We start from the raw sequence: 15087 nt of genomic DNA, 5'->3' as shown, positions 1-15087 counted from the left end.
TATGCAAATTTCTGCAGCTGGCTTGAATTTCTCCCCAGAAAATGGGATTTTCTTTCCTATTGCATTGTTAGGCTGCAAATTTTCCAAACTCTTATGTTCTGCTTCCTCTTGAATGCCTTGCTGCCTAGAAATTTCTTCCGCCAGATACCCTAAATCATCTCTCTCAAGTTCAAAATGCCACAGATTTCTAGGGCAGGGCAAAATGACACCTGTCTCTTTGCTAAAACATAGCAAGATTCACTTTTGCTCCAGTTCCCAATAAGTTCCTCATCTCCATCTGAGACCACTTCAGCCTGGACTTCATTGTCCATATCACTATCAGCATTTTGATCAAAACTATTCAATAAGTCTCTGGAAAGTTCCAGACTTTCCCTCATTTTCCTGTCTTCTTCTGAGCCCTCCAAACTGTTCCAACCTCTGCCTGTTACCCGTTTCCAAAGTCGCTTCCACATTTTCGGGTATCTTTATAGTAGCACCCTACTCTCTGCAGGACCAATTTACTGTATTAATTTGTTTTCACGCTGCTATGAAGAAATACTCAAGACTGGGTAATTTATAAGGGAAAGAGGTTTAATTGACTCACAGTTCTGTAGGGCTGAGGAGGCCTCAGTAAACTTACAATCATGGTGGAAGAGAAGCAAACACATCCTTCTTCACATGAAGGCTGCAGGGAGAAGTACCGAGCAACATAAACATAATATATAATGAAATTAATCAATCACTAGTTAACATACACAAGACAAAAAGGGAGAAAACATAAACATATAAAATATAAAAAATTTGAAATGAGAATGGAAAAATAATCATAGAAACAAAGAAAATTAAGATTTAAGAAAATATTTATTTCCATGTAAAAAAATTTGAAGAAACTGGATTACTTTCTTGGAAAATATAAAGTTCCCAAATTAATTGTGTTACAGACAGAAGACCTAAATCCACCTGATGGATTGTTGTGGAATAAAATGAGAAATTTGCCAAAGAGTTACCCCCTCCCTTTAAACAGCTTTGTAGTATTTCATTCCAAATGTATTTAATCATTTCCCCATTGCTGGGCTATTTTTGACTTTACAAGTCTTTTTTTTTCCAAACAAAAATTGAATTATTTATGGCTATAGTTAACAATAATATATTGTTTATTTCAAAATAGCTAGAAGAGAAGATTTTGAATGTTCTTACCAAAAAGAAATAATAAACATTTAAGATGACAGATTTGCTAACTACCCTGATTTGATGATTCACAATGTTTATAAGTATCACAACATCAAATTGTTTCCCATAAATATGTACAATTATTATGTGTCAATTAAAAATGAAATGAAATTTAGAAAAAAAAATGAAATTCTATCAAATGTGAAGGAAAACAGAGTTGCAAAACCCCTTAAATTGTATTAGAGGACTGCAAAAGAAACACTACAAATTTTGCCTTAAACCAGTGTGATATGGATTTCAAATCCAGCAAAGCGTAAAAAAGAATAATAGCAATGAACTTCACTTATGATGATCAATACGAAATCCTAATAAAATAATAGCAAATGAAAATCAGCAGCACACTAAAAGAAAGAGAAAGGCCTATAACCAAGTGGGGCTCATTCCAGGAGTTAAAGATGGTTCAATATTAGAAAAGTTTTTTACACTTCATTTGCTATCATTCCTATTTTATTAAACATTACAAATGTTTAATGGAATAATAATAAATCTGATAAAAATTAATGGAATAAAAATAAATAATGGAATAAAATAATAAATGGAATAATAATAAATGGAATAAAAATAAAAATTTTAATGTTTAATACAATATGAATTAAGGAAACTCATAACAAAGCAGGTATTTTCTTAATAAAACAAGAATATATATATATGTTGTATTGCTGTATAAAATTGTGCTTGTAGTCAAGTACATATGTGTGTGTATATATTTTATATATATATACACACATATATATATATAATTTATTTATTTTTTTAGACAGGATCTCTCTCTCTCTCTCTCTCTCTCTCTCTCACCCAGGCTGTAGTTCAGTGATGCAATCATAGCTCCCTTCCCTCCTGGGATAAAGGGATTCTCCTGCCTAGGCCTTCCAAGTAGCTGGGACTACAGGCATGCACCACCATGCCTGGTTCAAAAAATATATCTTAAACCAAAAGTAAGCACTATTCTTCACAATGAAAACCTATTAATACTGTTAAAGTCATGAAGATAAGGATGCTCACTCTCACCATTGTTATCTGATAGTTTTTCTAGAGCACTAAACAATAAGAGAAAGAAATAAAGGTATAAAAATTGTAAGCCGAGAGTGAAAAGCAACCTAAAGGTCCATCAATGGATGAATGGATAAAGAAGATGTGGTGTACATGGCATGTTATTTGGTCTTAAAAGAAGGAAATCCTGCCATATTCGACAACATGGATGAACCTGGGGGCATTATGCTAAGTGAAACAAGTCAGTTGCAGAAGAGTAATACTGCATGATTCCACTTCTATGACATATCTAAAGTAGTCAACCATAGAAGTAGAAAGTAGAATGGTGAGTTTGGGGGAGAGGGAAATTGGGACTTGCTGTTCAATGAGCATAAAAAGTTTCAGTTATACAGGATAGATAAGTTCTAGAGATCTCCTATACAAAATTATGCTTGTAGTTAAATATACTTTACACGTTTATTAAGAGCGTTGATCTCATGTTTCTTTTTACTACAATACATTTTTAGAAACGAATAAAAATCATAAAGGAAAAGACAAAATTATTATTTCCAAATGCTGTGATTGTATAACTGGAAAACTCAACAAATCAACTGAAAAAACACTATTAGAAACAGTAAGAGAGGCCAGGCACAGTGGCTCAATGACTGTATTCCCAGCATTTTGGGAGGTCGAGGCAAGTGAATCACTTGAGGCCAGGAGTTTGAGAACAGCCTGGCCAATACAGAGAAACCTCATCTCTACTAAAAATACAAAAAAAAAAAAAAAAAAAAAATTAGCCAGGCATGGTGGCACATGCCTGTAGTCCCAGCTACTTGGGTGGCTGAGGCACAAGAATCTCTTGAGCCCAGGAGGTGGAGGTAGTGGTGAGCCGAGCTCTCGCCACTGCACTCCAACCTGAGTGACAGAGTGAAACTGTCTCAAACAAACAAACAAACAAACAAAAACACAGTAAGAGAATTCAGGCTTCTGGTTCTCAGATCAATATGCAACATTGATAATGTTCCTAAATAACACTTTACTAGTTAATACGATTGTGTAGAAACATGTGAAAAGATACCCAATTTCATTCATATTTAATAAGATCAAATGAAAACAAGGACTCCTTTTTCACTTATCAAGTTGATTAGGTTAAAAGCTGACAGTATATAGAATTTAAAGTACAGGGAAACAGACATTCTTATAAAATGTTAATGAGACTGCAAAATTGGTGCAACTCCTTTGGTAGGCAATTAAACATTATCTAGCATCATAAAAAGTACAGACACCCTTTGACTCAGAGTTCACATCTAGGAACTTACTCAACAGATTACTTTCATGTGCACAAAGATACATATACAAGGGTGTGTATTGTAGCACAGTTTGAAACAGCAAAAGACTTGTAAAATGGGAAATGTCCAGCAAAAGGGGAATGAGTAAATGCATTTGGAATAGACTCCTATATGGCTGTTTAAAGGAATGAAGTACATCTATATGCGCAGATACGGAACAATCTCTGTTTTAGTCCTTTTGGGCAGCTGTAACAAAAATCTGAGATGGGGGAATTAATAAACAGCAGAAATTTATTGCTGATAGTTCCGGAGGCTGGGAAGTCCAATATCAAGAGGCCAGTAAGTTCAGTGTCTGTTGAGGGACCGTTCCTCATAGATGGTGCTTTCTCTGTGTCCTCATACAGCTGGAAAGGTGAAAGGGTTAATAAGCTCCCTCAGGCCTCTTTTTTAAGGGTGCTAGTCTCATTCATGAGGGCTCCACCCCATGACCCAATCGCCTCCCGAAGCCTTGCATCAACACTGTCACCTTGGGGGTTAGGTTTCAACATCTAAACTTTGAGGTAGACACAATGATTCAGACTCAGTAATTCCCAGTATAGGTATTATGAAAAAAGCCACAAGACATGGAGTAATGCCTGTAATATATTGCCATTTGTGTCAGGAAAAAAGATGTATATTAACAATACTTTCTGAAAGGATAAAATAAAATAAGTGAAGACCTGCCAAAAGGTGTCCAGAAGCCCAGAGAGGAGGGAAGCCTTGCTGTTTCATGACGTTACCTTGGACATGCATCACTTTTCTGGTTAAAAAGGCCAGTATAAGCATGTGAATGAATCCGATATTCATTATTGAATTGTTGAATAACCTTGGCCTCCCCCTCCACACTTCTGTATCATATACCATGCTAGACCTGGAGGATACAGCAGAGAACAAGACATGACTGTTCCAGTTCCTTCCTTCATAAAAGTTTAGCAGTCTAGAGTAGGGCTTTGCTACTCCAAGTGTGTTTTGTGGATCAGCAGCATCCACATCACCTGAGAGCTTGCAAGTCAGATTCTCCATTTTAACAAAGTCCCCAGGGGATTCATTTGCACAGTGTGATTTGAAAGCTCCGTTCTAGGGATCATCCTCAAATAACTCTACTCTTGCTGGTTCAGATATGGTTTCTGGCCTGGAAGAGAGAGAGCACAGCTTCAGCTAGCTGGGAACATGCTGAATATACTCACAGGAGCATTGTGGGGAAGGAGGTTAAATACCTGCAGTCCAAATTGTGCTATAACTTTACACTAATTTTTGTCCTGCTTTTTCTCTCAGGAGTTAACAACTAAATAGCTTTGCTGTGCTGTTGCTATAGCAACAGGGTTCAGTAGCGCTTTGACTGTTTCCTATTGCCAGAGCCTCTCGACTAGTCTCCCTGCCTCCAACTGAGCTTGCTTTCAGTTAATCAAAGTCGAAATCAAACACGTGGCAATTGGGGCAATCACAGTCCCTGGATGATACAACTGGTACAATAACTGCCTAACTTTGCCTTAATTTAGGACTGTTTAGAATTATGTGCAACTGATTCCTGAAATCAGAACGTAGTCACCCCTTGCCACAGAGAGAAAAATAATTTCTTTGACAGTTGTATATTTTTCAATTTCTAATTTCTATAGGGTTTTTTTGTGCTGTGTAAATATAGTAAAAAATTAGGAAATGCAAATGAGTGAAGAATATACAATCTAAGTTCCCACATGTCTGTTTTTTTGTGACTGCACATTAAGCCACTGTTGGGTAAAATGGGATGGTGTGTGTGAATCACCTGGTGCTGAGCCCAGCACTTAGTGGGTCTATAGGCACGAGCATTTCATCCTTCCTTCTCCAGGTGACAAGGTCTCAGGCATATACCTTCCCTTGCCATCCCCCAGTGACTGCTACCAGGCCCAGGTATCCACATCTAACGTGAGTCCACAGCACGTCTGGCATTCTGAAGCATTTTCATAGAGGTGTTTCCTGTGTAGACATAAAGTGACAACAGTCTTTGTCCAAAGGATAGTGCCTAGAAATGCGAGTACTAGGCACCCCATAAAGGGCAGCACAGTTCCTGTTGACTGGTTGTGCCTCAATTCTTCATGGGCCTCCTCTGTAGCTACTTCTTCTCTTCTGTTTATTTTGAAACAAATCCAGAGAATTTGGAGACAAGGAGATCATTTGGGTCAGTTTCCTGACCTCTGATAAGGCTTATGCAATTTATGCATGTGATAACTTTGATCCAAAGAAGTTACATGATGTCATACAGCAAATTGATGGCAGAGGGGAATTAGTTCTCCTGGTTTATCCACTACATTATTTTTAAATTTGACATTTTGTTGGGTTATAACATATTGCAGTGAAGTGTGCACATCTTACATGTATAGCTCAATGAAGCTTCATATATGTGTATACCACGTAACCACCACCACCATCAAGGCAGAACTTGGCCAGCACCCCAGCAAGTTCCCTGATGCCCCTCCCAGTTAGCGTCTTCGCCAAAGACAAGTGCTATCATCCTAGATTAGTTTCACCTACAATCTGTGGCTCTGCAGATCAGAGGATCAGCTACTGCTACTGCCATCTTACAATTGAGCAATTTGTGACCTTCATTAAGTAGCAAAGGCTACATAACAACAATAACATCTAATATGGTTGGACTGCTACCTCTATGCCAGGCACTGTGCATGTGTGTATCTCATTTAACGTTCACAGCTCCATGAGGCAAACACTGTTACCACCTGATAATTCTCTCCTCTCTCTCTCCCCCCATCTCTCTGTCTCTCCTCCTCTCTATCTTATCTATCTCTCAGGATTTGTCATTGAAGTTTGACCTTCACAATGTGGAGGCTGGTTAAGCAATCTCTGTGAGGCTAGTTCATTGCATCTAATGCGGAACCTTGGATTCCACAGGGCAAGCAGCTGGAAAGGGAGATGAATGAGCAGGAGAGAGCAAGAACCAGCTGGACCCCATGAGCACAAACTAGAACAAGGGGAGCAACTCTCCTGTATTTCCAGGACTGAAGGGGTTTCCAGAGATTCAAGACTTTCAGTTTTAAAATTAGGAAAGACTCAGGCAAACTAGGGGGGAAGGTGGAAACCATGAGGAGAGCCTGCGAGCCATGTCGGTTCTTGCACCTCCAGCCTTGGCAGTTTGGGCATCCTTAGGGGAAGCTGGTGCGCCATCATGGAGCTGAATACACAGACCTGGCTCAGAGGTTGAAGAAGCTGAATGTAGATCTCAGGGAAGGTAGAAAAGTCGCAGGCCCCACACCAAAGAGGTAGGCCAGCAGGTAAGCGACAACCTGTGTGAGCTACAAAATGGCTACCAGCTTCACTTCCGCCCTGCAAAGCTGTTGCTCGAAGGTTTCCTGTGAGTCATCCTAGCCAGAAATACACAGGGAAGTGAATTCTGAAAAATGGAGCTCAGCCCAGCCAACTGGACAGATTACGAAGTCACCCCTCCTTTACAGATGCGGAAACAGCCTCAGAGAGGCTAATTAACACACCCAGACTCACACAGCTAGCAAGGAACTCTAGCTGTAGAGTCCTATCCTAACCCAGGCTCTATTTCACAGGCTCTGGGAGGTCAGTGATACCAACAGCTGGGCAAAGTTCCAGGACAAAGTTTAGGGCAGGTTCCCAGGCATAGAAGCAAGTGGAGTTGAGGCCATTAAAAGCAGGGGTCTGGTATTGCACTGGCCCAGCTGTATAATGTCCCACAAGTTAGTGAACCTCTGCAAGCCTCAGTTTTCCATTACGTGAAATGAGTTCATCATAATCCCTATCTCACAGGGTTTTAGTGAGGATGAAGGGAGACGACCCAAGGATTCAGAGAGCCCAGTTGCAACCTGTAATTCAAGAGCTGTGTATATGCCCAGCACTCACTCTTGCAAGAAAAGCTCTTAGGGCTGGATGATAGAGCAGGAGCTATCATTGCCCAACCCTAGGAGACTGCCCTCAGCTCCAAAGTACGGAGGCACAGTGGCACAGAGGCCTGAGGCCCCCCCTGCATAGAGCTGGTTGGGACTAGGCTCAGCTCAGGCTGTGGGGTGAGGCATTAGGAGGGCTGCAGAGGCAGATACTGATGGAGTCAGTGGGGATACTGACAGACCTGTCAGGCCTTAGAAACTGAGAGCTCCCTGAAGGTTTCACCTGCACCCCCTTCCCCCAGCTGAACAGCAGCTTTTCAGAGGACGTGGGTAAGGTGTGCTTCCTGCCACCCTGGCAGCCCCAGGTGAGTCAGCGGGACTCCTGGGCCACAGGACAGCCCAGGTGGAGTGGGAAGAATGAAGCAGCACCCTCGCAGCCCGCTTTGCCACAGGCAGTGGGGGCAAATGCACCAGTTTCGCAGAGTTTGGTGCTAAATTTAGAACCCATCGTCTTAGTGAGCTCAGTCACTGTTTAGTCAGAGGCGAAATCCAGGGCTGATGAAACTTACCTGCCTGTCACTGCCCGGCTGGCATGTGCCACTGCCCATGGAGGGTGGCATAGGAAGCTGACAGCATCCGAGTCTGCGCCTCTGACCCTTGCCACTCCTGCTCTGCCCCCAGGCCAGACTGTGCGACCACCATGGCAGGTCCCTGACACGGGCCCTTGGGACCAGAGAGCCTCATACGGTGCTGCTGCCTTGGATCTGCTGACTAGCCATGTTCTCCCAGCCAGACTAAATCTCCAGCTGTTCTTCTGAAAGCTTCTGCTGCTTTCTGAATTTAACACTGGGAGAAATGGATTCAGCACCAAGGTTGTGAGGCCCCAGGGATCTTGCCTATTGGCTTTCAGGGATCAGTTATTTCCCAAGGCCAGGGCAGAGGGCTGGCTCAATGGAAGTCAGGCTTGGGGATTGAGTGAGTACTTATTGTGTGCCAAGCCCTGTAAATGCAGGAGGTGCCAATCCACAGCAGTATTTTAAAACTGGGAATCCCCACCCCATAACAAAATCGATTTAGTGGATCATGACCAGCGTATAAGACAATGAAACAAAATAGAGAAGATCAGAGGGACTGAAAGTAGAAAGGGTAGATATTGTTTTCTGAAAATTTATGTGTGTAGGTGAGTACTAGATTGAAATATACAACGTATTTGTTAATGAGGGCCAAAGTCCAGAAGAGTTTAAGAAACACTGGCCCAGAGTGGGAGGGAAGTATCCCAATGTAATTGTAGGTGTGGAAAGAGGACAGACCTGGATTTAAATCCTGGATCCGCTGCCAGCCATGTGAACTTGGTCTAGGCAGTATCTCTAAGTCTATTCTCACTGACTGCTTTTATTTTTAAGGATAATAATGCCTTCTACAAAGGGTTCTTAATGAAAGCTAGAGCTGAGGCATGCCCAGGTGCTAGCATAGGACCTGGTACCCTATTAGGTGTTCAGGCCATGGAAGCTATTTACGTTGTTATAAGCACTGCAAGAGACCTGGAGGCAAGGGAGGGATTAACTCCTGGGGGGCTGGCAGAGCCTTCACAGAAGAGCTGACGACTGAACTGAGGCTCAGACAATGCATAAGGGCATGTGAAGAAGAGTGGAGGGGACGGGGCAGTCTGGGAAGGGGAACCATCGTCTCTCAATGTGGGGAGTGCAAATGGGTCTTTTTTTCAGGAAGCAGCTGCATAGTTGGGCTGGTGGGAGTGTAGAGTGAGTAGGAAGCAGGGCATGGCAGGCAATGGGCCTGGGTTATCATGTTGGGGCCCTTTGAAGGTGAAAGTCTTTGTATGACACACGGGAGAGATTGAGCGTTGTCCTGGGGGTGCAGGGACTGCTGTGGCTTGAGTGTGTCCCCCCAAAATTCAGGTGTTAAAACTTAGTGGTCAATGTGACGGTATCAAGAACTGGGGTCATTAAGCAGTGATTAGGCAATGAAAGTTCCTGTCCTTGTGAATGGAATTAAGACCCTTATAAAAAAGGCTCCATGCAGCATTCCTTCACTTGATCTTCTGCCTCCTGCCATGTGAGAATGCAGCAAGAAGGCCCTTACCGAACACTAGAGGCTGATGCCTTGATTTTGGGCTTCCCAGACTCCAGAACTGTGGGTGATAAATTTCTGTTCTTTATAAATTACCCAGTCTCAGGTATTCTGTTATAGCAGCACAGAACGGACTAAGACAGGCACCCATGTGGGCAGGGGGGTAATTAGATTTGTCTTGGTGTTTAGCCTCTTATTCTGTAATGCTTTTTTCCCCATAATTAGTTTTTTAAAAAATTTTATTTTATTTTAGGTTCTGGAGTACATACACAGGATATGCAGGCTTGTTCCCATAATTAGTTTTTAAAAAAAATTCCTCTACAAAATGCAAATCAAAACCACAATGAGATACCATCTCACACCAGTTAGAATGGCGATCATTAAAAAGTCAGGAAACAACAGGTGCTGGAGAGGATGTGGAGAGATAGGAACACTTTCACACTGTTGGTGGGATTGTAAACTAGTTCAACCATTATGGAAAACAGTATGGCGATTCCTCAAGGATCTAGAACTAGATGTACCATATGACCCAGCCATCCCATTACTGGGTATATACCCAAAGGATTATAAATCATGCTGCTATAAGGACACATGCACACGTATGTTTATTGCAGCACTATTCACAATAGCAAAGACTTGGAATCAACCCAAATGTCCATCAGTGACAGACTGGATTAAGAAAATGTGGCACATATACACCATGGAATACTATGCAGCCATAAAAAAGGATGAGTTTGTGTCCTTTGTAGGGACATGGATGCAGCTGGAAACCATCATTCTTAGCAAACTATCACAAGAACAGAAAACCAAACACCGCATGTTCTCACTCATAGGTGGGAACTGAACAATGAGATCACCTGGATTCGGGAAGGGGAACATCACACACCGGGGCCTATCATGGGGAGGGGGGAGGGGGGAGGGGGGAGGGATTGCATTGGGAGTTATACCTGATGTAAATGACGAGTTGATGGGTGCTGACGAGTTGATGGGTACAGCACAGCAACATGGCACAAGTATACATATGTAACAAACCTGCACGTTATGCACATGTACCCTAGAACTTAAAGTATAATAATAATAAAAAATAAATAAATAAATAAATAAATAAATAAAAAATCCCTCTACCTGAAAGTGCCTTCCAGTGTCTTAACTTCAGGAGAGGTCCCCTCATTGGCTGGGCCATTAAATTCAGCCCTTTAAGGAGGAGACCGGGTTTGCTTGGCATGGGCTATCTGAGCCCAGTAGTGAACTCACCATCACATCATTGGAGGAATGCAAGCAGAAGCTGATATATCTCTTGGGGGATATGATGGAGAGGTAGTTAAGCACTGAAAGACACATGTGGAGCAAATGACTTTGGAGGGCCTGTCACCTCTGGGTCTGATGCTGCTGTCTTATGTGGCAGGAGAGGGGAGTCCTAAGGGTGTCCCAGAAATAGTTTTTCTCTTCCTACATGGCGGGGTGAGGAGAGGAGGCCTGAGTGTCTGGGTCAGCTGCTGAAGAGTCCCTTAAATACGGTAGAGAAGGGGACTTTGAGCTTTGAGCACAGGACATTCCCAGGCCTCTCTGCAGAGTTGCCAGAAGGAAGTCAGTGAAGGGTTGTCTTCCCATGGCAGTGAGAGGCCCCACCCAAGGAGTCCGAGACCCCATGAGTCACCGCATGGTGGCTGCACTGAAATGCTGACTGCATGACCTGGAGTTATTGAGCAACGAGCAGCCACATGGAGACGAAGAAAAGGGACTTTCAGTCCCGCAGGCTTGGGTTTGAATCTGCTTCTTCATTCATGAGCCAAGTGGCCTCAGGCAATTCCAAAACTCTCTGGGTCTGAAGTTACACATGTACCAAGCGGGAATTCACAACACTCATCTAGCAGGACTATAGCTTGGAGATATGTAACAGTCAATACATAGTAGCTATGATGATGACACTTGTGACACATTAAGGCACATTAAGGTACATGTTACTCTTTTTTTTTTTTTTGAGAGGAAGTCTTGCTCTTGTCCCCTAAGCTGGAGTGCAAATGGCATGATCTTGGCTCACTGCAACCTATGCCTCCTGAGTTCAAGTGATTCTCCTGCCTCAGCCTCCCGAGTAGCTGGGATTACAGGCACCTGCCACCATGCCCAGCTAACTTTTGTACTTTTAGTCGAGACGGGGTTTCACCATGTTGGCCAGGCTGGTCTTGAACTCCTGGCCTCAGGTGGTCCACCCGCCTTGGCCTCCCAAAGTGCTGGGATTACAGGCATGAACCCCCGTGCCTGGCCTCATTAAGGTACATGTTACTCTTGTAAGTCTAGTATGAAATGCATAGGCCCGGAGCTACCCAAGGAACTTAGGTCACAAAAGTTTAATTACAAAGGGGCCTGGGAGAAAATCCATGATTGATCTTCTGAGTGGGGACCACGGGAATGAGAGGTGTGGCCAGAGGAGACAGGAGGTCATGGTGGATTCAACCAGCTTGGCCTTACTTGAAGGACCCCTAAGGGTGCTGGTCAAAAGAAGCTCTCATTTCTTGGTGTGGGGAAAACTCTGACCCAAGGTAGGAGATCCTAGTAGTGAGAGGGCTCCCAGGACAAAGATGGTGCTTTGGAGAGGATTGGCCAAAAAGAACTTGGGGTGTCTGAAGACCCCTCGCCTCCCCAATCTCAGTAGGCCCTAGATGCCTGTCACCTTCACAGTGAGCATCTCCCATAGCCAACTGGAGGCTGGTGGTGGTGGTGGGGAACACTAACAGTTCAGCAGCTCGTGGGTGTTACTGGTTGTCTCTATCTTTCCTTCACAATCCTCAGCACAACAGACATTAGGTTTTGCATTTTTCTCAGTGTTGGCTCTTGCCTTGAGCTTTTTAATTGGACCTCCCCACCCTGATTCTTCAGAGGAGCAGGGGACAGGCAGGATTAGTTCCGAATGCAAAGGCTTCCAAAACCTTGAGTTGGGAGGCAGGAGGGGAGAGAGAAAAGTCTGGGAACACATATAGCCTATTTATATTATTTTCTCCTGCCACTTTACTGCCAAATATGGTCCTTGGTATATAGGAATTACACAAAAATATCCATTAAGAAAAACATGTAAGCACACAAAGTTGTTTCCTCAAAAATCTTATCTGCAGCAAACAGACTCTGAGGTGCTCCCCAACAATCTCCACCTCCTGGTGTTTGCCCTTTGTGTAATCCCTGTCCTTGAATGTGAGTGGAACCTGCAACTTGCTTCTCACCAATGGAGTGTGGCAAAGGTGATGAGACCTCACTCTGTGATTATGTTTCGTCATGTAAGACTTCATCTAGGCAGATGGAGGGAGGGATGCCCTTGTTGAGTTTGATGAAGTGAGCAGCCATGCTGAAGAATCCCACGTGGCAGGGAAGTGCAAGAAGCCTCTAGACTCTAAGAGAGATGTCCTGTCAATAGCCAGCAAAGAGTCAGGACCCTCAGCCATGCAGCTGCATGGAAATGAATTCTGCCAACAACCTGAACAACCTTGACTTGAATTCTTCCCCAGTCAAACTTCCAGATGAGACTGCAGCCCAGCTGATACATTGATTGTACCCTTGAGAGACTGAGCACATGACCCAGCTAAGCTGTGCCTGGACTTGTGACCCATGGAAACTGCGAAATGATAAATGTGTGTTGTTTTAAACTGCTAAGTTTGTGATAACTCATTATGCAGCATAGAGAACTAATACAATATCCATTTCTAACACTCTAAACCAGCACATGCTAATTAAAGTTTTCATCCTTTCAGTGTGTTTTTCATTTCAATTTTGTTTTGTATCTAATTTATTCAGAGATAATAAATTCATATGGCACCAACATTTAAAACTATGAAAGCATTTATAGTAAAAAGTCTTCTCTTGTTTTCCTGTTCCCAGTTACTCGGTTTCCCTCCCCAGGGACAACTTGTGTAACCAGTTTCTCATTTATCCTTCCAGGGATGTTCTACACTTGTATGTGCAATTACCACTAAATAAATATATTTATTTTTCATGAATGGCACTATACTATGTATATACTTCACTTTGTTTTTCAGTTAATATTTCTTAAAGGTTATTCTGTATCAGTCCAATCAAAGCTCTTGATTTTTAAGATGGGCATGTCATAATTTAATAACCAGTCTGCAATTGATAGACTTTTAGGTAGTGTTCAATGTTTTGTTTTTACAAACAATATTGTAAGATACTTTGTATATTTGTAATATGGTGCAAGTGCAAGTATTTCTGGAGAAGAAATTTCTAGAAGTGGAATTTCAGGGTGAAAGGACATATATCTTTGTAATAATGATAGATATTGCTTCTCTTCCATAAAATTCATAACAGTTAATTCTTCTGTCACAATGTATGAGAATCCCTGTTTCTCTTACACCTCACAAAGACAGGGTCAATCTTTTTGCTTCTTGATAAACTGTCAGGTGAAAAATGATTTATCAGTACATTTAATTTGCAGTTGAGTATATTTTCACAGGTTCAACAAATATATGTATTTTCTTTTCTGAATTCTGTTCATTTCCTTTACCATTTTCTTATTTGTTTGTTGGTCTTTCTTCTCTTTTAAAGATTGATATGCAGAGCTCTTTCTCTATTATCTAATTATTTAGATAGTTTAGATAATTAGCGCTAATTATCTATTAGGATAATTAGCCCTTTGTAATATGATTTGCAAATACTGTATTTTCCTAGATTGCATTTTGATTTTATTCATTATGGTCTTTGCAATGTTTATTTCTAAAAATTTAAATTTATTAGTCTTTTCCTTTATCTTCTCTTTCTCTCTCTTTTCTCTCTCCTTCCTTCTCTCTCTCTCCCTCCCTTCCTTCTTTCCTCTCTTCCTCTCTCTCCCCCCTACTTTCCTCTTTCCCCCTTTCTCCTCCCTCCCTCCCTTCCTTCCTTCCTTCCTTCTTTCCTTCCTTCCTTCCTTCCTTCGTTCCCTCTCTCTCGTTCTTTTTCTCAGCCTCTGGGTTTAAGTAATATTTGAAAAGTCCTTCCCTAATCTGATATAATAACATAAACATCCAATTATGATACTTTAAAAATATCAGTTAAATCGACCACAAGGAAGTTGATCCCTTTGAGAATGACCAATAAGAGGACTTCTGGTATGAACCACAGACAAAGAAGAAATTTCAACTTTTCAAGCCAGAAAATGGAGGCAGGTACAGTTTCTCCTGGGCAAAGACTGAATGAATGCAGCAATCAAGAAGACCCCAACTCAGATTGGCCTGATCCCCAGTCCTGGTGCCCAGGTTGTGTCCCAGCTCCAGGCTGTGTCACCCCAAGGGCCTGAGACCCATGCCAACATGCCAATTTCCCTCACCTGTAAAATGGGAATGCCATTACCTGTCCCACCTTGCCTGCCTTGCAAAGTTGCTGTGAGGAACTAATGAGGCCAATGAGAATGGAAAAGCCCTGACAACTTCAAGTTTTGTACACATGCACATTGCCCTTCCCAGTGAGCCAGAGTAAATATGTCCAGCCTAGTCAATACCAATGCCTATACCATCCCCAAAATTACCCTGGTTGGAAAACTCCAAGTCATCTTTTACCCCTTCTTCCCATATCCTCCATATCTAAGGAGTTGCCACAATTCACTGATTCTAATGCTAACTTTTTCTTGCCTCTGTCTTCTCTTTTCTACTTTCACCACCACTGCCGTTGTTCTG

Source organism: Papio anubis, chromosome 7 (assembly GCF_008728515.1).
Source record: "Papio anubis isolate 15944 chromosome 7, Panubis1.0, whole genome shotgun sequence".
Classification (NCBI taxonomy): Eukaryota; Metazoa; Chordata; class Mammalia; order Primates; family Cercopithecidae; genus Papio; species Papio anubis.
This window is presented reverse-complemented; position numbering follows the sequence as displayed.